Here is a 24,961-nt window from a genome sequence, read left to right on the forward strand (position 1 = left end):
AGAAATATGGGTTTGAGATTGAGATGCAATACCTTATAGTGAAATAACGTTAATGTGTGCAATGTGTACACATATACTTTGTTTTAATATCACAAATAAATCTCCTGTCACAGAATGACAGCTAAATAGGCAATACAATGATAATAGAAGAAGCACGCAGTGAGATCTTCCTGTACATTTTGCCCCATTACATTTAACATTTAAGTCATTTAGCAGACGCTCTTATCCAGAGCGACTTACAAATTGGAGTGCTACAAAGTGCCCCATGATTAGGGAAGTGGTGTGTTCACTCACACCTACACACAGAGAATCACAGGAGGTCTGGACAATGTTACAATATTTAATTTATTAACTATGATACAGATCACATAAGGCCTTCATCTTCATTACACCATTCTCAGTCAGACAAATCCCATGGTTTGCTGTAGATGCACAGTACTTCATCTTTCACTTGTTTTAAGCTACTGTATTTCACTTTCATTGTTCTCACACTAATTTCATGTTTTAAAATAATGAAAATGGTTGAACCTTCTCCCTTGGTGTGTTCTTAAATCATGCACTAAACTGAAGTGGCCTTAAACCATTCACAAAATTGTAAAAATTGACTTTCAATCATTGAAATACACACAATTTTTTTTTTCTACCATTGACTAAAGGGCAAAGTGTTAGACCCCCTAACATACAAATAAACAACCATTTTACTATAGTATGCTCTCTTCTTTTTCTCTCTCATTTCCCAGCAGATCTGTCAGAGTTGTGTCAAAAATGAAGTGATGCAGCCACGTAGGTTCTCTGAGCCAAAGTCACATTCTACTGGGACAGTTTGTTCTCCTACCAATCTCCCATCTGATCTTTTGTGCGTGTGGTAATACTGTACTGCACTGCCCTGGACTGGGTGAGGAGTAACTGCAGCATTAGTCCATCAGAGATAACTGGCTCCCACAGCAGGAAAACCCCAAAGATAAGTACCAGTGAGTGATCCCAAGTATTAATTATTTGACCCTCAATACAACCAATAGCTTTGACTGATCTGTTCTGAACTGGCAGCATGAGCAACATCCAAGATGGCTGACATCGAGTACAGCCATGCCTCCTGGCCAATCCTCCGTCATCCCCACAAGATGGCTGACATCGAGTACAGCCATGCCTCCTGGCCAATCCTCCGTCATCCCCACAAGATGGCTGACATCGAGTACAGCCATGCCTCCTGGCCAATCCTCCGTCATCCCCACAAGATGGCTGACCGAGTACAGCCATGCCTCCTGGCCAATCCTCCGTCATCCCCAGAAGATGCCTGTGGCACTCTTATGGGGCAACATTTATCTGATAGAAGAATCCAGAATATAGTAGGAGTATTCATTCAACTACTTTACATTGACTGCATGTTTGTTTTCTACAAGAGAGAGGACAGTTGAACACCAACATACACCCCATAGTATACTGGAGCTATAGTAGTTACTCTTGCCATTCCTGAGCATGAGTCCAAACACACGTGCTCCATCTCTATAGGATATACTATACTGTTATTACTATACTGTAGTTAATTGCAGTGGCAGTGTATTCTGTATGCACACCGTGCCTCATTTTAAGGTCGTTAATATTAGATGAGTACAAAGAGCTCAATTGGCTAGATACCCACAGCAACATATCCAGCAACCTATCATTTTGCAATAGGGTAGTGGTTTCCATGGCCACCAGATAGCACAGTGGAACAGACACAGTACATGTAGAGGCCTGGCCTGGTATTTTTTTTGTTTTACCTTTATTTAACTAGGCAAGTCAGTTAAGAACAAATTCTTATTTTCAATGACAGCCTAGGAACAGTGGGTTAACTGCCTTGTTCATGGGCAGAACGACAGATTTTTACCTTGTCAGCTCTGGGATTCGATCTTGCAACCTTTCGGTTACTAGTACAACGCTGCTACCTTCCACCCCCAGTATGACTAACCTCACCCTTGTCATGCTACTGTCTGATGTTACTGTCAATCATTCCCATAATCAATCTTCAATGTGGCCAATTTAATCATCAACCCCTAACTTATGGAGTGGATCTGACATCTCAACCAAGAGCATTCCTCTCCTGGATCCTAAAGGGTCTGATTAACTGACCCTGGCTCAAACTCACTTTCCTAAACACTACCACTCAAACCAGGTGACTTCCTTAGTCAAAACATCAGTAAAGCAACAGCAGTCCTAGAAGAGGGGAAACTCCAGGCTATTCAAACCTGCATGCTCAGAACTATTTATAACATGGCTAAGAGGAATATGAAACCGATATTATGGTTGGGTTTTCCATGGGGTTATAAAGTGAGCCCTGAATCACTTAACACTTATATAATAACAGGATCGTGTTAACGAGTCGCTTTACTACTGCCACACCCACCCGGCCATTAAAACAAACTAGTCAATTGATCAAGGTTGCATTTCATGGAACTTAACACTATAATTTAAAAGTGCTTCAGATAAGTATGAGGATACAAAAACAAGGGTTTGGATGTAAACAACGTTTTGATCTGCGAAGGACCCTTCAGAGAGGCAATGGGTATGGTTCCTTGAGCTGTGAACTCAACACACTAAAACATTCTGACCTAACAACCCCCTTTTAAAAACAAAACCCCTACAACATTCTGACCATTAAAGTGCATCCCTGGATGTTCCCACCCCAACCCCCTAGCAGGGGCCCTACAGGCAGACAGGGAGGCTCCCCTCACTGCTGTGTGTACGTTACCAACTACAGCCCTGAGAGAGGCACAGTCCATACATCCAGTGGCTACTTTCATTAACAAACAGAACATTTAAAAAATATTATACACAAATAAAAACATGGTGATGGGCACAAATCATATCTTCCAGCTTGACATGGAGGCTTGGACTTTTTTAAAATCGTAGTGTATTGTTAGGGTAAGAACGGTTGGTTGGCAGAGAGATGCTTACTGTAACAATGACACCCACTCTGTTCTGCCCCCAGCACTCCTGTGAGTGAGTCGTAGAGTCAGGTTATCAGGGGCTATAGGGGGTGGAGTGGACGGGTCAGCATGGTGATCTGCATTGGCACACAGGTGACAGGGGCGGGGCAGCAGGACGCTGTTCACAAGTGGCAAGTTTATTTGTCAAACACTCCTCGTCTCCTCTCTCTGTTTACATGTTATTATCAACGACCGAACAATGTACTGTCAGTATGTATGTTTTTGTGTGTGTGTAAGTGACTAAGGTCCAGCATCATCAGATCAGGTGTGCAGCAGCATCCGATCAGGTGTGCAGCATCATCAGATCAGGTGTGCAGCAGCATCAGATCAGGTGTGCAGCAGCATCAGATCAGGTGTGCAGCAGCATCAGATCAGGTGTGCAGCAGCATCAGATCAGGGGTGCAGCAGCATCAGATCAGGGGTGCACCATCTGTTCCCTTCTCAGTGTCTCTCACAGTGTCTCTTGCTCGGTGGGGGTATGGTGGGGGTGTTGGTGGAGGGGGGTCAGGAGGGACTGCAGGGGAGACTGGGGGGTGGTGGGGGGCGACTGCTGCAGAGGGCTGAAGTGCGTGGCGGTGGAGGGAGGGGAGGAGTGGTAGCAGGAATTGGCAGAGCCCCCGGTGAGGGTGGTGGTGGGGGAGGCAGGGAAGCCAGCCAGGCCAGTGGGGGAGTCCAGGAGGGGCTGGTTGTAGAAGAAGAAAGCACACTGGTGGATGAAGGTCTCGATGATTGTCTGGTAGGTCCGCGTGGCCGTCAGGGCGTCCATGGTGGTGAAGTCTGGCCGCATCAGAGTGGGCCAGAAACAGATGGACAGATTCTCACTGGTCATCAGGTTCTGTCTGCTCAGCTGGCTCACCCTGGGAGATACAACACAATACACCTCCATCAACAACAGCATGACAACAGCTACTAGTGTAATAACATTATTACACAGGTGTAAGAGCTACTTGATGATACATGTTACAAAACATGCAAATGGTTTCAGTCACAATGCAGTCAGGGCCAAGGTCATAGAATGGAACAGTTAGCCAGTCTGATCTGCACTCACTTGTGTAAGTGGCTCATGACAAATCTGAAGACGTCATAGTTCTCCCTGGGGAACCTCCTCAGTACATCCTTCATGGTGTACAGCCTCTGTTCCCTGTCGTTGATCTCTGCGCGCGCGCACACACACACACACACACACACACACACACACACACACGCACACACAGGAGGGAAGGGGTCAACACTATGACTCATATGTTATCAACACTGTTACTCCATCTGTTACTCCATATGCAGCACTACATACATACACTATATATACACGAGAGTATGTGGCCATCCCTTCAAATGATTGGATTCAGCTATTTCAGCCACACAGCCATGCAGTCTCCATAGACAAACTTTTGGCAGTAGAATAGCCTTACTGAAGAGCTCAGTGACTTAGCACCGTCATGTCATTTACAACAAGTCAGTTCGTCAAATTTCTGCCCTGCTAGAGCTGCCCCGGTCAACTGTAAGTGTTGTTATTGTGAAGTGGATATGTGTAGGAGCAGCAACTGTTTAGCCGCGAAATGGTAGGCCACACAAGCTCACAGAACGGGACCGCAGAGTGCTGAATCACCTAGCATGTAAAGATCATCTGTCCTCGGTTGCAACACTCACTACCGAGTTCCAAACTGCCCCTGGAAGCAACGTCTGCACAAGAACGGTTCGTTGGGAGCATCATGAAATGGGTTTCCATGGCCGAGCAGCAGCACACAAGCCTAAGATCACGCAATGCCAAGTGTCGGCTGGAGTGGTATAAAGCTCGACGCCATTAGACTCCGGAGCAGTAGAAATGCGTTCTCTGGAGTGATGAATCATGCTTCGCCATCTGACAGTCCGACCGACTAATCTGGGTTTGGCGGATGCCAGGGGAACGCTTCCTGCCCCAAAATATAGTGCCAACTGTACACTTTGGTGGAGGAAGAATAATGGTCTGGGGCTGTTTATCATGGTTCAGGATAAGCCCCATAGTTCTACTGAAGGGAAATACAATGACATTCTGGTTTGTCGAGATCGGTGTGGAACAACTTGACTGGTCTGCACAGAGCCCTGATATCAACCCCATCGAACACCTTTGGGATGAATTGGAACGCAGACTGTGAGCCAGGCCTGATCGCCCAACATCAGTGTCCGACCTCAGTAATGCTCGTGGCTGAATGGAAGCATGTCCCCGCAGCAATGTTCCAACATCTAGTGGGAAGCCTTCCCAGAAGAGTGGAGGCTGTTACAGCAGCAAAGAGGGACCAACTCCATATTAATGCCCATGATTTTTAATGAGATGTTCAACAAGCAGGTGTCCACATACTTTTGGTCATGTAGTGTACATACCTACATACATATTAGTATATTGTGTACAGCTTTCTCGAGAACAAAAAACAGACAGTTGAAGTCGGAAGTTTACATACACTTAGGTTGGAGTCATTAAAACTCGTTTTTCAACCTCCACAAATTTCTTGTTAACAAACTATAGTTTTGGCACGTTGGTTAGGACATCTACTTTGTGCATGACACAAGTAATCTTTCCAACAATTGTTTACAGGCAGATTATTTCACTGTATTACAATTTCAGTGGGTCAGAAGTTTACATACACTAAGTTGACTTAAACATCTTGGAAAATTCCATAAAATGATGTAATGGCTTTAGAAGCTTCTGATAGGCTAATTGACATAATTTGAGTCAGTTGGAGGTGTACCTGTGTACGTATTTCAAGGCCTACCTTCAAACTCAGTGCCTCTTTGCTTGACATCATGGGAAAATCAAAAGAAATCAGCCAAGACCTCAGAAAAAAATTTGCAGACCTCCACAAGTCTGGTTCATCCTTGGGAGCAATTTCCAAATGCCTGAAGGTACCACGTTCATCTGTACAAAAAAATAGTATGCAAGTATAAACACCATGGGACTACGCAGCCGTCATACTGCTCAGCAAAGAGACGCGTTCTGTCTCCTAGAGATGAACATACTGTGGTGCGAAAAGTGCAAATCAATTCCAGAACAACAGCAAAGGACATTGTGAAGATGCTGGAGAAAACAGGTACAAATGTATCTATATCCACAGTAAAACGAGTCCTATAGCGACATAACCTGAAAGGCCGCTCAGCAAGGAAGCCACTGCTCCAAACCCGCCATAAAAAAGCCAGACTTCGGTTTGCAACTGCACATGGGGACAAAGTTCGTACTTTTTGGAGAAATGTCCTCTGGTCTGATGTAACAAAAAATAGAACTGTTTGGCCATAATGACCATCGTTATGTTTGGAGGAAAAAGGGAGATGCTTGCAAGCCGAAGAACACCATCCCAACCGTGAAGCACGGGGGTGGCAGCATCATGTTGTGCAGGAGGGACTGGTGAACTTCACAAAATAGATGGCATCATGACAAATGAAAATTATCTGGATATATTGAAGCAACATCTCAAGACATCAGTCAGGAAGTTAAAGCTTGGTCGCAAATGGGTCTTCCAAATGGACAATGACACCAAGCATACTTCCAAAGTTGTGGCAAAATGGCTTAAGGGCAACAAAGTCAAGGTATTGGAGTGGCCATCACAAAGCCCTGACCTCACTCCTATAGAAGATTTGTGGGCAGAACTGAAAAAGCGTGTGTGAGCAAGGGGGCCTACAAACCTGACTCAGTTACACCAGCTCTGCCAGGAGGAATGGGACAAAATTCACCCAACTTATTGTGGGAAGCCTGTGGAAGGCTACCCGAAACGTTTGACCCAAGTTAAACAATTTAAAGGCAATGCTACCAAATACTAATTGAGTGTATGTAAACTTCTGACCGATTGGGAATGTGATGAAAGAAATAAAAGCTGAAATAAAATCATTCTTTCTACTATTATTCTGACATTTCACATTCTTAAAATAAAGTGGTGATCCTAACTGACCTAAGACAGGGAATTTTTACTAGGATTAAATGTCAGGAATTGTGAAAAACTGAGTTTAAATGTATTTGGCTAAGGTGTATGTAAACTTCCGACTTCAACTGTATATCCTCATCCCACCCCTCTATGAGAGGTCCTCCCCAAACCCTTAGCCTGTAATAACCTGATACTTTCACAATCACAAGAATATCTCACCCTGCTCCATGTTTTTCTGAACCCTCCAGAACCCCAGTACCCCCATCCAGAACCCCAGTACCCCCATACCTAACCCCAGCCAGCTCCATGTTTTACTGAACCAGAAAAACCCCTCATTAACCCCAGCCAGCTCCATGTCTTACTGAACCCTCCAGAACCACAAAACCACTCCTTAACCCCAACCAGTCCCGTGTCTTACTGAAGGCCTCGAGCAGCTCCACTTGCAGGATGCAGGGCACCAGAGGCTCTGGCAGCTCAGAGAAAAAGGCCTTCAGAGCCCCAGCCACTGTGTTGATGGCAAAGTCCTTCTCCACCAGGTCCAGCCCATGGTCTAGAGGGGGAGAGAGGTAGAGAGGGAGATAAAGAGGGAAGAAGAGACGTAAAGGAAAGTGAGATGTAGAAGAAGAAAAAAAAGAGGAGAGAGAGAGAGAAGAAGAGGGAGGTGAGGGATAGAAGGGAAGGGGGAGAAAAATAGAGGGAGGAGAAGGAGAGGGGGGGGAAGAGAAAAGGATAGGGATAGTGTGTCAGAGGTAGTCACTTTGTCACTGTTCTAAATATATTTAGTTTACGTCATCATTTCCTCTGCAGCTCATGTGTCTATATATTGATTAGCCACATAACTAACCAGGGTTAGTCCAGGTACTGGGGACAGACAGTGTGGCGAGTACAGTCGATCCCTCTATGGGTCTGATACATTGTTTTAGACCAGACAGACATGACTAGGTACAGCAACTCACCCTGGTCAAACTGCCTCTGCATACTCTCCATCTCACACTTGTTCCCGCTCACCCTGTAGAGCCCCTCTGTGTTGAGACCTGCAGAGAGACAGAGATGGAAACCACCATCTGCATTATGTCATCAGCCATTTCCAGTAAAGTCAATGAGGACACTGCTGCAGTACAGTACAGGACACTGCTGCAGTACAGTACAGGACACTGCTGCAGTACAGCAGTTGATCATTGGCTACATTTGCTGTAGTGTAGTTAGTTCTTCTTGGCTTATTAAATGTAAATAGAAGAAAAATAACGCCCTCACCCAGAACGACTTAAAGTCATATTGAAATTACACAACCACATAATGCGAGTATTGTAAGAAAAAACAATCACAGTGCAACAATAAGACATTACACAGTTTAATCCTTCAGCAACACAGAATTACCTCAGAATGAACTTATTATCAATGAATAATATTCAAATAACATAATGAATGAGACAAAAATACAGATGAACAAACACAGGGGAGAAGAGGAGAAAGAAATAAGTGACCCACCTGTGGTCTCAATAAAGCGGACACACTTGTCAATGAAGAGTGGGATAGGTCTGTCTGGGGACACCACGTTGACCAGGGGCACCCCGAAGTAGCTGCTCTCCAGGGGCTTGGGAATAGCGGGCCGAGGCTTTGGTCTGGTTTTCTGCAGAGAAACACAGAAATGTTGACATTGTTAATGACCACAGACGTCTACATTAGATTTTTGTACATTATGTCAACACTATGTTTATTCAGCTGCAAGATTTGCCCTTATGTATTCAGCATCAGAATCAACAGCTGTCGTTTCAAGTGTCTCAGTAACTCTGAAATACAGGCTGCTTTCTTCTTAAAATTCCAACACACTTTGGAATTTCACGTGAATAACTTACTTTCTATGAATAGCATATTAGCATGGAGGAAAAGTTTAGTAAAACAATCAAGCAATTACCCATCAAAAAAGTTTTCACAAGTAAAGAGATTACATGGAAAATCATATTAACATTTTGTCGTTACTTAACCACGTTTATCGTATCAAAGCTGGCCAATTACCTACAATTGAAAGAGAATAGTCTTTCAAGCCTGAAAAGAATAGTGTTTATGCATTAGGAGTTAAGGGGAGACTACTAACTGAAGCAACACATACCTTGGCAGTTCGCCGCAGGCTCTTCAGAATGTTCCTCTTCTTGGGGTCCTCTCCCTCCTCGTTGATGATGTCTCCTTTCAGGGTTCCGAACTCATCCTCCTTGGTTTTTGGCAGAGCCCCCATCTCATCGTCGCTGCCAATGAAGCTGGTGCGGAAGCTGCTGAACTTACCCAGGCGTTTAGAGCGGTCGCGGTAGAGCCGTGGCTTTACCCCCGCCGCCGAGAACTTCCTGCGGCGCTCCAGGGAGCTGCTGTCCGCCTCACTGTCTGAGCCGTTCCCGTTGGCGTGCATCCGATTGGCATTGCGGATGGTAATAATCTTGCCCTGCGTGCTGTCATGGGGCACAGAGTAGATGATCTCCTCGTTGCTGGGCCGGGGCTTGGACACAGCATCCATGGGCTCTGCATAGTCCGAGGGGTCGTAACCTCCGTCCCCACCTGGTACCCATGTCACAGCGGAGGGCAGGGAGCGACGGTGGCCCATGGTGTCTGTGTTGTAGGGGTTTCTGCCCACCTTCCGGAAGTCAAAGGTCACAGAGGGCTTGGGTCTCACCTGGGGCGTGGCTTTGCTATTGAGCTTGTTCTCAAAGGAGCTGATGTCAGAGATGACAGAGACATCGCTGGAGTCCAGGTCAGGCAGGTTGAAGCTCCCCCCATGGGAGGTGAGTGTGCCATCGTAGTATGGTGGGGAGGGCTCCACGTCATCCATGTCAGAGTCTAGGAACATGGTGCCGGGGCTGGGTGAGCTACAGCGAGGGGAGTAGGCAGTCTCGTTAATGCAGGCCTCAGCCACGTTATCATACATGTGAGTGGCCTCCACGATGTTGCGTTTCTCCACCACCTCCATCAGGAAGGGATGAAACATCTCCATCCTGTGCAGGCCACCCACCACCCCTCCTGACCCACACACCACACTGTTGAACCTGCCCTCTATCTCTTGGGCCAGCTCCTCTCCCTGGACCAGCTGCTCTCTGGCAGACTCACTTTCTGTGAGCTCTACCTGGCTCTCCCCCACAGCCAGCAGCTGAACAGGAATGATGTCCTGGACCTCACATAGGAAGGCACACAGGGTTTCCAGAGAGGCCTTGCGGCGGGCTGAGTACACAGCGATGTAGCCGTGCACTAATCTGCTCTTCCTCAGGGAGAAGGAGGCATGGTAGGAAAGGAGGGAGAGCTCAATCACCTGTTTGTGAGGTCCCACTGTCTGCTCCAGTATCACCGAGGTTCCACTGTTGGATGTTGGCCTGCAGTGCTGAGGCAGTAGGAAGGGAGAGAGGAGCTGTTCCACGTCATAGTTGTCTCCACACATCAAGCACATGACGATGCGGATGTCTGCCTCTGGGCTGGGCTGGTGAGGAGAGTCTCTGGGACCTGGAGGTTGAGGGGGCAGAGGTGGGGAGCTGCTACTGAAAGATGAGCTCCTTCTAGAGTCCAGAAGACCTCTCAATACTTGGTTGATCTGACTCTCATTCACATTGTGCCCATAGCCCACACCAGGGGAGGCTGGGTCGAGGAAGCTACACTGCAGTCTCCTTGCTACCTGCTGTCCCTGTGTTATCAGACCTAAAGCAGTTTCTCCCCCAATATCTGCATAGGTCCCTACACCCCTTTTAGTAACCAAGAGCAGAGATGTTAAAAGCTGAGCTATATGGCTGTCCCTTCTACCGATTGTTGACTCCCGCAACCTTTCAATGCTTTCTACGACGTAGGTTAGGGACTCTTTTGAGTTGTACAAACACAGGCACCCATGGGGTGTGAAGGTGGGAGTGTGGAAGGAGTTAACAGAAAGTCGTACATTGCCCTCGATAGGTCGTAGGGTGAGCTCATACATCTTCCCATCCAACACATACCGGTCGTCATTGGTACAGAGAGCTCTGATCTCATTGGCAAACTCCCTAGCCAGTCCGTCTTTGCCCAATATCACAAGGTTGATTCGGTCCGCTTTAATATCCCCAAAATAAGACTTCACGTTGAAGAATGGGTAGCATGTTGGGAAACGTGAGGCCAGGAGTTGCTCTATCTTGAAGTCTCCACACTGTGGGCTGCTGGGACAGGTCTCCTTGGTGGGGTGGTAGACAAAGTGAATATGCTTCAACACCAGAGCATCTCTCTCAGCTGGAAGCTTCTGCAGGGCTTTGAACCGTTGCTCCTCCCCTAAAACCTCCTGGATGGCCCCCATCTTCTCCTTGCTGGGCTTTGCGTCCACCTCCAGCTCATAAAAAAGCTCGGAGTACTCCAGCAGAAGCTCCTGGAAGTCCTCTTTAGCGTGGCCGATTATCTCTTTCTGGTGGCGGTTGTAGAGGTCCAGGTACTCTGATTCCTCCAACCATTGGTAGAAGTCTTCATTCATGATGAAGCTGCGGGCCTCTTCCCAGGGCTTGCCAGGTGTGACAAATGGAGAACAGGCCAACTTGTGCTTGAACTCCTGCCTCATCTCAGCCCGCTTGCACTCATTCCTCAGGTGCTCCAGGTGGGCGTCGAAAATGTCCTCGGCTGGTAACGTCTCCAGCAGGTCTGAGGGGATGCGCTCATCCTCCATGTTGTCTATGTGAGACGTGTCCTCCCATGGAGAGTCCTCCAGAACTACAAACCAGTGGGCAAAGTGCTGCTTGGACTCCAGGACCTTCTGAACCCCAGACCAGCTCAGCTGGTCGATCTCATCCAGGTCAGGCACCAGGGAGCTAAGTGCTAGAGGAAGAGTGCTCAGATAGATTTTCCGACGTCTCTCAATGTGCTCCTGTTTCAGACGGTACACAAGCTGCTGGAAGAGCTTTTTGCATTTTGCTGTACCCTCCAGAAAGACGTATTCATTGAACTCTGAAGCAGTGTGCATGCGTCTGCTGGTGTTAAGCCAGGTCTCGTTGTGGTTCTTCACTATGCGGTTGACTAGCCATTCGTATCGGTCTTTAGCCAAGGCTATCTGCTGACTCTGGAGCTTGAGGGCCTCAAAGTAAGGAATGATCTTGGGCTTGCCCCTGCTCTTATCAATGAGTTGCACCAAAGTAAGGAAGGCTAGGTCAACATTGATGTTAGAGCGTGCAGAAGTCTCGACTACTGGAAGACTCTTTTTAGTGATGGCAAAGGTGTGAGAATCTTTGATGTAGCGTTCAACCCCCTCATCACACTTGGTTAAGACCAGCACAATGGGCTTCTTTGTTTTGCTCAGATGACCGTAAAGGTTTGTGACAAACTTCAACTGGTCGTCAAAGTTGCGGTTCATCCCCCTACTGACGTCCATACAGAGCACGAACCCGTCAGCCTGTATCTTGCCCTCAGGCATCTGCTTCTGCTCAAAGTCCTGCTCCAGCCCCAGCTGGTCCGTGCAGAAGTACATCAGCTTCTCTGCAGAGGCCAGCTTGGTGGAGGCCGCCCTCTTGATATAGGGCTGCATGGCAGTGCTGCGGTGTGGCTGGAACGTCTGGTCATCAATGAACTCTGTCTGCTCCACCACATGCATCCTGCACTCCGGCCCCTCCTCCACCACCCGCCCCACCTCCCCCCAGAACAGGAAATGGTCATTGTTAACCACTCTACCCCCAAAGTCACTGGTGCTCAGCACTGACGTGTGGTCCAGATAGAAGTCATCAGCACTGGGGCGCACAAAGCGGTTACACAGGCAGGACTTACCCACTCCACACTGGCCCTTCTCTTTCTCAGTCCCTGACAAACCCACCACAATAAGGTTGTATGTGGGTGACTTAACATCGTGCTTTTTCGCCATCATTATCATCAGCTGACACTCATCCTGCCATAATCAGGCACTCGATCAGAGAGTACACTTGGACGTGTGTCCATAAAGTGGCATTGGGGATGGGACCAGCACAATGGGCTTCTTTGAGTTTAGTTGCCGTTTCCTCTAGTGTGGTACATGTTCTATCAACAACAGTGCAGGGGTGTAGCAAAGACAGAGGCTTCTCTCAGTCATTCCTAATGTAGCTATGACCCTGCCAGACAAAATAAAAGAGCACAAAAATAAGAATTAGCTAAACCAAATCTTACATTTATGTTAAAAAAGAACAAATATTAGTTTGAGCAAAGTTAACCTAATTTCTGCTCTCATCAAAAAAAAGAACAGTCAAACACCTTCACAAAGTGGTTAAAAGAAGACAACACTAAGAATAATTTCCCTTCAACTTAATAAGAGAACAGTGAGTAGGGACATTCATTTCTAATCTCATCTCAAATAGAACAGCAAATGAGATATACAAAGAAAAAAACTCAATATTCCCTGCAAATAAAGTGAGACCTAAAATACAAATACAGTGCCTTCAGAAAGTATTCATACCCCTTGACTTATTCCACATTGTTGTGTTAGACTGAATTTAAAATGTATTAAATAGATTTTCTTTCCCCCAAACTCATCTACATACAATACCCCATAATGACAGGTTTTTATAAATTTGTGCAAATTTATTGAAAATTAAATACAGAAATAACTACTTTACGTATTCACAAATAGAATCATATTTGGCAGTGAATACAGCTGTGAGTCTTTCTGGATAAGCCTCTAAGAGCTTTGCACACCTGGATTGTACAATATTAGCACATTATTTTTCGAGCTCTGTCAAGTTGGTTGTTGATCATTGCTAGACAGCCATCTTAACGTATATTTTCAAGACAATTTACAGTACCAGTCAAAAGTTTGGACACGCGTACTCATTCAAGAGTTTCTATTTTTACTATTTTCTACATTGTAGAATAATAGTGAAGACAATCTATGAAAAACACATGGAATCATGTAGTAGCCCCCCAACAAAAGTGTTAATCAAGTCAAAATATATTTTATATTCTTCAAAGTAGCCACCCTTTGCCTTGATGACAGCTTTGCACACTCTTGGCAATCTCTCAACCAGCTTCACTTGAAAGGCTTTTCCAAAAGTCTTGAAGGAGTTCCCACATATGCTGAGCACTTGTTGGCTGCTTTTCCGTCACTCTGTGGTCCAACTCATCCCAAACCATCTCAATTGGGTTGAGGTCGGGGGACATTGGAGGCCAGATCATCTGATGCACCACTCCATCACTCTCCTTCTTGGTAAAATAACCATTGTAAAACATTGTCCTGTTGAAAAACAAATGATAGTGGGACTAAGCGCAAACCAGATAGGATGGCATATCGCTGCAGAAAGCTGTGGTAGCCATGCTGGTTAAGTGTGCCTTGAATTCTAAATAAATCACTGAGTGTCACCAGAAAAGAACCCCCACACATCACACCTCCTCCTCCATGGTTCACGGTGGGAACCACACATGTGGAGATCCGTTCACCTACTCTTGCTCTCACAAAGACATGGCAGTTGGAACCAAAAATCTCACATTTTTGGTTTTGGACTACAGAAAAATTTTGGACTACAGACAAAAGGACAGATTTCCACCGGTCTAATGTCCTTTGCTCGTGTTTCTTGGCCCAAGCAAGTCTTCTTCTTATTGGTGTCCTTTAGTAGTGAAGACCTGATTCACGCAGTCTCCTCTGAACAGTTGATGTTTAGATGTGTCTGTTACTTGAACTCTGTGAAGCATTTATTTGGGCTGCAATTTCTGAGGCTGGTAACTCTAATGAATATATCCTCTACAGTAGAGGTAGCTCTGGGTCTTCCTTTCCTGTGGCGGTCCTCATGAGAGCCAGTTTCATCATAGCGCTTGATGGTTTTTGCGACTGCACTTGAAGAAACTTTCAAAGTTCTTGACTTTTCCCGGATTGATTGACCTTCATGTCTTAAAGTAATGATGGTCTGTCGCTACTCTTTGCTTATTTGAGCTGTTCTTGCCATAATATGCACTTGGTCTTTTACCAAATAGGGCTATCTTCTGTATACCACCCCTACCTTGTCAAAACACAACTGATTGGCTCAAACGCATTAAGAATGAAAGACATTCCACAAATTAACTTAAGGCACACCTGTTAATTGAAATCCATTCCAGGTGACTACCTCATGAAGCTGGTTGAGAGAATGCCAAGAGTGTGCAAAGCTGTTATCAATGCAAAGGGTGGCTACTTTGAAGAATCTCAAATATATTTGGATTTGTTTAACACTTTTTTGGTTACTACATGATTCCATGTGTGTTATTTTATAGTTTGTATTCACTATTATTCTACAATGTAGAAAATAGTAAAAATAAAGAAAAACCCTTGAATGAGTAGGTGTGTCCAAACTTTTGACTGGTACTGTATTACAAATACAAAACTGAAATATCACATTTACATAAGTATTCTGACCCTTTACTCAATAATTTCCTGAAGCACCTTTGGCAGCAATTACAGCATCGAGTCTTCTTGGTTATGATGCTACAACATTTGCACACCTGTATTTGGGGAGTTTCTCCCATTCTTCTCTGCAGATTCTCTTAAACTCTGTCAGGTTGAATGGGGAGCGTTGCTGCACAGATATTTTCAGGTCTTTCCAGAGCTGTTCGATCGGGTTCAAGTCCGGGGCTCTGGCTGGGCCACTCAAGGACATTCAGAGACTTGTTCCGAAGCCACTCCTGCGTTGCCTTGACTGTATGCCTAGGGTCGTTGTCCTGTTGGAAGGTGAACCTTCACCCCAGTCTGAGGTCTGAAGCAGGTTTTCATCAAGGATCTTTCTGTACTTTGCTCCGTTCATCTTTCCCTCGATCCTGAAAAACAGCCTTACAGCATGATGCTACAACCACCATGCTTCACCGTCGGGATGGTGCCGTGCTTCCTGTAGGCACTGTATGTTGAGGGGGTATGTAGTAAAACTAGATTTAATTTTCTTTCCTTGCCTTGTATGAGAGGTGTCACCTGAAAGGATTCTACATGGGACTGGAGTCACACCATTCTGACCGCTCAGCCATGGGTCCACATTATTTACCTCAATGACAAGTGTATCGCATATAGGCTACTGACAAGCCCACAAAAGGATCACAACAACTACAATACATGTGATGGAGATAATGGCGCTGCATTGGAAAGTGGACATTTTAAGGCAACATAACTTGTTTAGTCTGGCCAAGAGAATATAGAACCATTATAGTATAGTTCCTTCAATACTTACAGTACACCATTGCACTATTTTGTGTATAATTTTTTCCCCCCACTGATCTTAACTTTTTTTGTACATAATGTTTCCGCCATCATTTCCTATGACCGAAAAAAGCTTTTGGACATTAGAACAGCTATCACTAACCTCGATTTGGACGAGGCCTTCTACTTCAATGAGATGGAGGCGAAATACATTAAGACTGTAATATACTATACTTCTCTGAGTCATGGCTGAACAAGGACAATATACATCTAGCTGGTTTTTCTATGCGTCGGCAGGACAGAAGGGCAGAGCCCGGTAAGATCTCTTTGTTAACAACAGCATGTGAGCAATCTATAATATTAAGGAAGTCTCGAGGTTCTGCCTGCCTGAGTTAGAATACCTCATGATAAGCTGCAGACCATACTATTTACCATACTATAGCTGTCTATTTACCAACACAAACTGATGCTGGCACTAAGACCACACTCAACAAGCTGTATAAGGCCATAAGCAAACAAGAAAATGCTCTTCCAGAGGCGGCACATCCAATGGCCAATGATTTGAACGCAGGAAAACTGAAATCCATTTTACCTCATTTCTGCCAGCATGTCACCTGTTTAACTAGAGAAGAAAAAAAATACTCTAGATGACCTTTCCTCCACACACAGAGACATACAAAGCTCTCCCTCCATTTGGCAAATCTGATCATAACTCTATCCTCCGGATTCCTGCTTACGAGCAAAAACTCAAACAGGAAGTATCAGTGACACGCTCAATACGGAAGTGGTCCGATGAAGCGGATGCTTCACTAGCACAGACTGGAATATGTTCCGGGATTTATCCGATGGCATTGAGGAGTTTACCACATTGGTCACTGGCTTCATTAATAGGTGCATCGACGACGTCATCCCCACAGTGGCCGTGTGTACATATCCCAACCAGAAGCCATGGATTACAGGCAATATTCGCACTGAGCTAAAGGCTCGAGCTGCCGCTTTCAAGGAGCGGGACTCTAATTCGGACGCTTATGAGAAATCCCGCTACGCACTACAATGAACCATCAAACAGGCAAAGCATCAATACAGGAATAAGATCGAATCCTACTACACTGGCTCCGACCTCTTGTATTATTTATATCTTAATGTTTTTGCACTGACTCTTGAACTAGGTCTATGCACGCTCACTATACTCCATCAACACACACTATACTGACACTCCAACACACACACAAGCATATTGACGCCACACACGCTGCTGCTACTCTGTTTGTTATATATCCTGATTGCCTGGTCACTTTTACCCCTACCTACATGTACATACTGAATTACCTCAACTACCTCATACCCTTGCACATTGACTCAGTACTGGTACTCCTTGTATATAGCCTCGTTGTTATTTTGTTACCATTTTTATTGAGCAAATCTTTCTTACTTTTTAACTCTATTGTTGGGAATTGGCTCGTAAGTAAGCATTTCACAGTACAGTCTACACCCGTTGTATTCGGCGCATGTGACCAATAAAACGTGATTTGATGTTGGTCTTGTCAAGTGAATCAAATCAGGGTTACAATACCCTATAGCCAGCTTGGGATTGAATCATTAACCTGCTAGTAAGTAGTCTGGTTCCCTAGCCATAAAGGTCTATTGTACTTCTGCCCAGAGCTATCTTCATTTTGGCACTTTTTCACACTACTCATGACTTGGCAGGTTTCGTAGTGTGAGCAGGGAGGGGAGTGGAGGAAGAGGAGAAGCACTCTTCACACTAATTGGAATCCCACCCTACCTATTGCTAGCCAAGACCATTGAAGGGATGGATGGTCTCGGTGTCCCTCATAACTATGCAGATAAGTCATCCATCTCGAGGGTGGCCAAGGACCACTTCGGACAAAGAGCTGGGCAGTGGTGTTGGTTTCCTTGCCAACCGGGACCTTTAATGGTCACTATTAAGTAGAAATGCTCTCAATTAAGGCCTTGATCATGGATGAATGACAAACATTTACAGTGCATTAGGAAAGTATTCAGACCCCTTGACTTTTTCCACTTTGTTACGTTACAGCCTTATTCTAAAATTGATTAAATAAAAATCCTCATCTATATACACATAATACACCATATGACAGTGAAAACAGGTTTTTATTATTATTATTATTATTTTTTACAAATGTATAAAAAAACAGAAATACCTTAAGTATTCAGACCCTTTACTATGAGACTCGAAATTGAGCTCAGGTGCATCCTGTTTCCATTGATCATCCTTGAGATGTTTCTACAACTTGATTGGAGTCCACCTGTGGTAAGTAGCCTAGTGGTTAGAGCATTGGGCCAGTAACCGAAAGGTTGCTAGATCGAATCCCCGAGCTGACAAGGTAAAAATCTGTTGTTCTGCCCCTGAACAAGGCAGTTAACCCACTGTTCCTAGGCCATCATTGTCAATAAGAATTTGTTCTTAACCGACTTGCCTAGTTAAATAAAACATTTAATTAATAAAAAATTCAATTGGACATTTTTAGAAAGGCACAGGCCTGTCTATATAAGGTCCCACAGTTGACACTGCATGTCAGAGCAAAAACCAAGCCACGAGGTCGAAGGAATTGTCCTTAGAGCTCAGAGACAGGATTGTGAGGGTGCACAGATCTGGTGAAGGGTACCAAAAAATGTCTGCAGCATTAAAAAGGTGGCCTCCATCATTCTTAAATGGAAGAAGTTTGGAACCACCAAGACTCTTCCTAGAGTTGGCCACCCGGCCAAACTGAGCAATCAGGGGAGAAGGGCCTTGGTCATGGAGGTGACCAAGAACCCGATGGTCACTCTGACAGAGCTACAGAGTTCCTCTGTGGAGATGGGAGAACCTTCCAGAAGGACAACCGTATCTGCAGCACTCCACCAATCAGACCTTTATGGTAGAGTGGCCAGACAGAAGCCACTCCTCAGTAAAAGGCACATGACAGGCTGCTTGGAGTTTGCCAGAAGGCACCTAAAGACTCAGACCATGAGAAACAAGATTCTCTGGTCTGATGAAACAAAGATGGAACTCTTTGGCGTGAATGCCAAGCTTCACATCTGGAGGAAACCTGGCAACATCCCTACAGTGAAGCATGGTGGTGGCAGCATCATGCTGTGGGGATGTTTTTCAGCAGCAGCGCTCAGGACCTCAGACAGGGGTGAAGGTTCACCTTCCAACAGAACAACAACCCTAAACACACAGCCAAGACAGGAGTGGCTTCGGAACAAGTCTCTGAACATCCTTGAGTGGCCCAGCCAGAGCCCGGACTTGAAAATCTTCTCTGGAGAGACCTGAGTAAATTAATTACAGATTTCTTGAGTTATCTTAGATTAATTCTGACTATTTTGAGGAAGTGAACAGTCGTGGCCAAAAGATTTGAGAATGACACAAATATACATTTTCACAAAGTTTGCTGCTTCAGTGTCTTTAGATATTTTTGTCAGATGTTACTATGGAATACTGAAGTATAAATACAAGCATTTCATACGTGTCAAAGGCTTTTATTGACAATGACATGAAGTTGATGCAAAGAGTCAATATTTGCAGTGTTGACCCTTCTTTTTCAAGACCTCAGCAATCCACCCTGGCATGCTGTCAATTAACTTCTGTGCCACATCCTGACTGATGGCAGCCCATTCTTGCATAATCAATGCTTGGAGTTTGTGGGTTTTTGTTTGTCCACCCCCTTCTTGAGGATTGACCACAAGTTCTCAATGGGATTAAAGTCTGGGGAGTTTCCTGGCCATGGACCCAAAATATCGATGTTTTGTTCCCCAAGCCATTTAGTTATCACTTTTGCTTTATGGCAAGGTGCTCCATCATGCTGGAAAAGGCATTGTTCGTCACCAAACTGTTCCTGGATGGTTGGGAGAAGTTGCTCTCGGAGGATGTGTTAGTACCATTCTTTATTCATGGCTGTGTTCTTAGGCAAAATTGTGAGTGAGCCCACTCCCTTGGCTGAGAAGCAACCCCACACATGAATGGTAACAGGATGCTTTACTGTTGGCATGACACAGGACTGATGGTAGCGCTCACCTTGTCTTCTCCGGATGCCCCAGACAATCGCTTTTTTCCGGATGCCCCAGACAATCGGAAAGGGGATTCAGCAGAGAAAATGACTTTACTCCAGTCCTCAGCAGTCCAATCCCTGTACCTTTTGCAGATTATCAGTCTGTCCCTGATGTTTTTCCTGGAGAGAAATGGCTTCTTTGCTGCCCTTCTTGACACCAGGCCATCCTCCAATAGTCTTCGCCTCACTGTGCGTGCAGATGCACTCACACCTGCCTGCTGCCATTCCTGAACAAGCTCTGTACTGGTGGTGCCCCGATCCCGCAGCTGAATCAACTTTAGGAGACGGTCCTGGCGCTTGCTGGACTTTCTTGGGCGCCCTGAAGCCTTCTTCACAACAATTGAACCGCTCTCCTTGAAGTTCTTGATGATCCGATAAATGGTTGATTTAGGTGCAATCTTACTGGCAGCAATATCCTTGCCTGTGAAGCCCTTTTTGTGCAAAGCAATGATGATGGCACGTGTTTCCTTGCAGGTAACCATGGTTGACAGAGGAAGAACAATGATTCCAAGCACCACACTCCTTTTGAAGCTTCCAGTCTGTTATTCGAACTCAATCAGCATGACAGAGTGATCTCCAGCCTTGTCCTCGTCAACACTCACACCTGTGTTAACGAGATAATCACTGACATGTCAGCTGGTCCTTTTGTGGCAGGGCTGAAATGCAGTGGAAATGTTTTTTGGGGATTCAGTTCATTTGCATGGCAAAGAGGGACTTTGCAATTAACTACAAATCATCTGATCACTCCTCATAACATTCTGGAGTATATGCAAATTGCCATCATACAAACTGAGGCAGCAGACTTTGTGAAAATGTATATTTGTGTCATTCTCAAAACTTTTGGCCACGATTGTATACTGGCTATGGCATCTCAAAATGGACAAACAAGACAATATCCACTTTTTTCAAGCGAATGTCTTTTAAGGGTGTATGCGAGCACTCGTTCGGTTCGCCTAGCCAACATTGGCTAGCCGCCAGCTCAATTAAGAGGTTCTGAAGCATGCTGACGCCTTTAGAATCAGGTAAGTTGGGGTAATATTGTTTGTCAAGTTGCCAAGCAGTATATTTTATACACAGAGGATGGGGCCATACTGGAGATGCTCCATAACTTGCACAAACAGGAAAAGCAAAGTATGAGACTTAGTCTCTTTTAGAAATCGAGAGTGAAATACACACTAATCTCTAACATGTAGGCTCAGCATTCCCTAACAGTCCCATTGCAAGTCAGAATGTTGAACAAAGTTAATTTCAATTTACTTTACCTGACAATTTTGCCCCCATGTCAAAGGTAATCTGAGACAAAATATCCACAGGGAAGCGTTATCAACCCAACCTTCAGTACGCTGGTCTGTATATTGTTTTTTTGCACCCTACAAACACTTGCACAATATGGCTGAGCCTAACCGAACCACAGACCGAACGTTGTCCCACGTAATCATATGGCAAATTCCACAAACACTTCCAGCTGATTGAGAGGAAACGCGCTTCGGTCGACTATGTTTGACTATTGTTCGGATTATTGTGCATAATGTTCAATGCGTCAGGAGATTGAAAATACAAGCGAGAGAACCTCCGAGAGAAATTAGGGTAAACGACACTTTCCTGTGGATACCCCATCTCCACCTCCTACTGTCAAAAGGACCAACAGCACAGAAAACCGATAGAGTAAATATAATTTTATTCAACATTATGGCTTGTAGATTGTCTTTTTAGGCAGACTTCTTTCAGATTGAATATCCATGGGGTAACCATGGTAACATACTGATGTTTAGGCAAGAGGATGCTCAAAGTACAACCAGAAAACAACCACACTGTATTATTGTGATACAATCACTCATGTAAATAGAAACATATACATACTGTGTGTGTGTGTGTGTGTGTGTGTGTGTGTGTGTGTGTGTGTGTGTGTGTGTGTGTGTACTGTTTCAATATTGAAATGAAATGTGTTAACATAGGCTACTGCCATTCAATAAAACGTTATTATTGTTTACAAAATTCGGCATCTCATATTCTAAACATATAGAAAATTCAAACCATTCAAACCATGTCTACATTCCCCAGCAAAGGCACAGTAGGAAGTCAATTGCGCTCAGCTGAGCTAGGCCTGACAGACAACCAGATTGAACAGGCAAATTCTTTGGAAGTGAAAACAAGCAAGTCACTATCCTACCCTGTGATTGTAAAGATACATCGCTTTCTAAATTCAGAAGAACACACATACTTGCGTCATATTGTTCAAAATCGTCAATATAGCGGGTTACAACTCCATATGCATATTGTAATGGATTAGCAAAGGTTTTGGAATGAATGTTCATGGAAAGGACTGGCCACACCAGGCCTCTTGTCCACAGAATAAACTGCCGACTCGTAACTAAAACACATTTACCTCGTATTTCCGAATCCACTTTGACTTTTTAAAATCACCAGTTTCACTCAAAGATACATTTGTAACAGACAATTGTTACAATTGTGGGTAAATTGATCATGAGAATGTCTACCTCGAACACTGGTTTCAATCCGTGTTTCAGATTAAAATGGGGAGAAAGTGAATACATACCATCGCATTCTCCCTGCATCCGTCAGGCCAGCGCTTGCAGCAGCCCTGGTCGCCTGATATGCATGGACATAAGAAACAAAAATAACGTGGCTCTCCTGATTCCCAGACAGAACTAAGTAGGTTATTATTGTTTGCTTACATATTAATTGTAAATCTACATCTCGATGGTTTTCTAATCCATTGATCTGTTCGTCTTTTTGTGATAATAAAACTACAAAGGTAAAAACATATTTTTTTCTTTTTCTCTCCTTGTTAAAAATGAAAGTCGTATAAAAGCTTGTTTCGCCGTCTTCTCCTTGCTTCACCACGTTGCTTTTGACGAATTATTATGTCCATTGTTGTGGCAACATTATACTGGATCGATCATGCACGGGACACCGGTCGAGTTTGCTGCACTTCCTGTACAATGTTTCTTCTAAACAGCCCTAATGCAACAAATTGGTAACGTCCGTATCAATTTAACAAGAGATGGCTTGTGTGAAAGTGTTTTTTTTCCAGCTTCCCAATAATGGCGACGGCCCTTCTCCCAGAGCTAATTCTCTTCTCCTTTTCTCTGAAAAAAAAAGCAGCTACGGAGACAGACGCGGAGGAGACTCGCCCAGCGGCGCGCACACACAACTGCAGCACGTACAGTATTTACAAAGGCGAGACGCTGCTGTCATGCCGACACGCGTAATCGCCATCACTGTTATAAATATGACTTTAGCCAACATATGTCAAGCTCCCATAAATTAAATTGGCTTTGGTATCTCTGTGTCAAGACCACTTAGGCTGCATTCATGCTTTTCTCTATTGGCATCACCTGCTTTAGTAGGCCATATATATTTGTCTTATTCTATTAATATTGCGTCCTACTCTAAATTCACCCAATGCATCATAGTAGGCGTAATATTTTTTTTAATGATTATTAGGCTAATCTATGAAAGGCCATTCCACCACAATTTTTTTGGTCGATACTTACTCTACATTTGTAGATACTTAACTAACAATGTCGAGATACTATATAAACATTTCGAGATCCTATCCTAAACATTTGAGCATTACTTTGTGAGATAATTGTTATTTTTATTTATTTATTTTTTACAGCTTTAGGTAGGTTAGAGAAGCCTATGCACCAGGGGAAATGGTAAGGCACGTATTTATAGCCTAAATCAGGCATATTTATTTGTGTTAAGAGAAAATGTGAATGTGATCAAATTTAGTTCAAATTCAAACCTCGGGTGGCTAGGCTACCTAGACCTTATCAATCCAAAATGATTGACTGGAATTAATCAATCAACACAATAGTGATTAAATACTGTTTAAGTAACTTTTTAATTACAGATGCAAAAGGCCCACATGATGCCCTGGCCTATATTGTCCAATAGCAGTTGTTGTCTAGTTTTTATAGAAGCCCATTCCCGCTCACCCAAAACATTTTTTAAAGTCGATATTATCTCAAGATTTTTAGATATATCAAGTCAACATTTTGAAATACTAATTCGAGATACTACCTAAAAATGTCGAAATACTATCTAAACATTTCGAGATATATGATATGTTTCTTCATTTGTAGCATTGTGTGGTGATTTCCATCTATTCATGTTGCATAGATCAGCACAGCAATAACCTTCCAGGTAAAGACATTCCTGTGGTCCATTAAGCTACACATTGTGTGTGTGTGTCAATGTCCTGTTTAGGACAATAAATATAAAATGTATATGTTATCTGACAGAGTTGATAATATTGTGCTGCTTTTTATGATAATTTGGGTTATTCTTTTCTGTGGCTTAGCTGATATTGTAATATGTGTAATTAGAGGGGCGGGGGGGTTACCTACTTTGTCCATGTCTCAAGACTCCCCATGTCTATTGTTATACATTGATTGGTTGGGGTGTATTTGTGGCCCTGATAAGCACCTAATTTTCTTAATTTCTTACATCGGCAATGGACAATATCATTGAGGACTACTTCCGGCTTGGATTCACACAACATAACAATACGTTTTCAGATCATAGAGAGAGTTCTAAGCAGGAATCAGCTCTTGCGGGTTAAAAACAAAACCGATGGAGCAGAGGTGCTCTCTTTCATACAACAGCAGCTTCAAACATTAGGTCGACAGCATGGCTACTGGTGAATGCACCAGAAATGTTGGATGGCCTGAATAGTTACCGACAGGGAAACTGTCAGTCAACTTCTGTGCCTCCTGGATGTGTCACTTTGGGCCCAGCACTGGAAATCAAAGAATTGAGCGTTTATGGCTCACTCTGAGAAGCAAATGTTGCTAGTTTTGGATGGACCATTTTGACCAGCTTAGAGGAGATGGGCACTTTGCACACATTTTCCTAGACACATTTCTGATCCAGTTTTGAGTAGTCTGATTTAGTACGCATGTCATTGTACTGTGT

General features: G+C 44.3%; 1 pseudogene; it reads right to left on the bottom strand.

Annotated features, from left to right (window-relative positions):
• Positions 1-326: 326 nt before the first annotated feature.
• On the bottom strand, positions 327-23,190 carry LOC139537365 (rho GTPase-activating protein 35-like; annotated as a pseudogene).
• Between the last annotated feature and the right edge of the window lie 1,771 nt (positions 23,191-24,961).

The sequence above is a fragment of the Salvelinus alpinus genome, chromosome 13, assembly GCF_045679555.1.
Source record: "Salvelinus alpinus chromosome 13, SLU_Salpinus.1, whole genome shotgun sequence".
Lineage (NCBI taxonomy): Eukaryota > Metazoa > Chordata > Actinopteri > Salmoniformes > Salmonidae > Salvelinus > Salvelinus alpinus.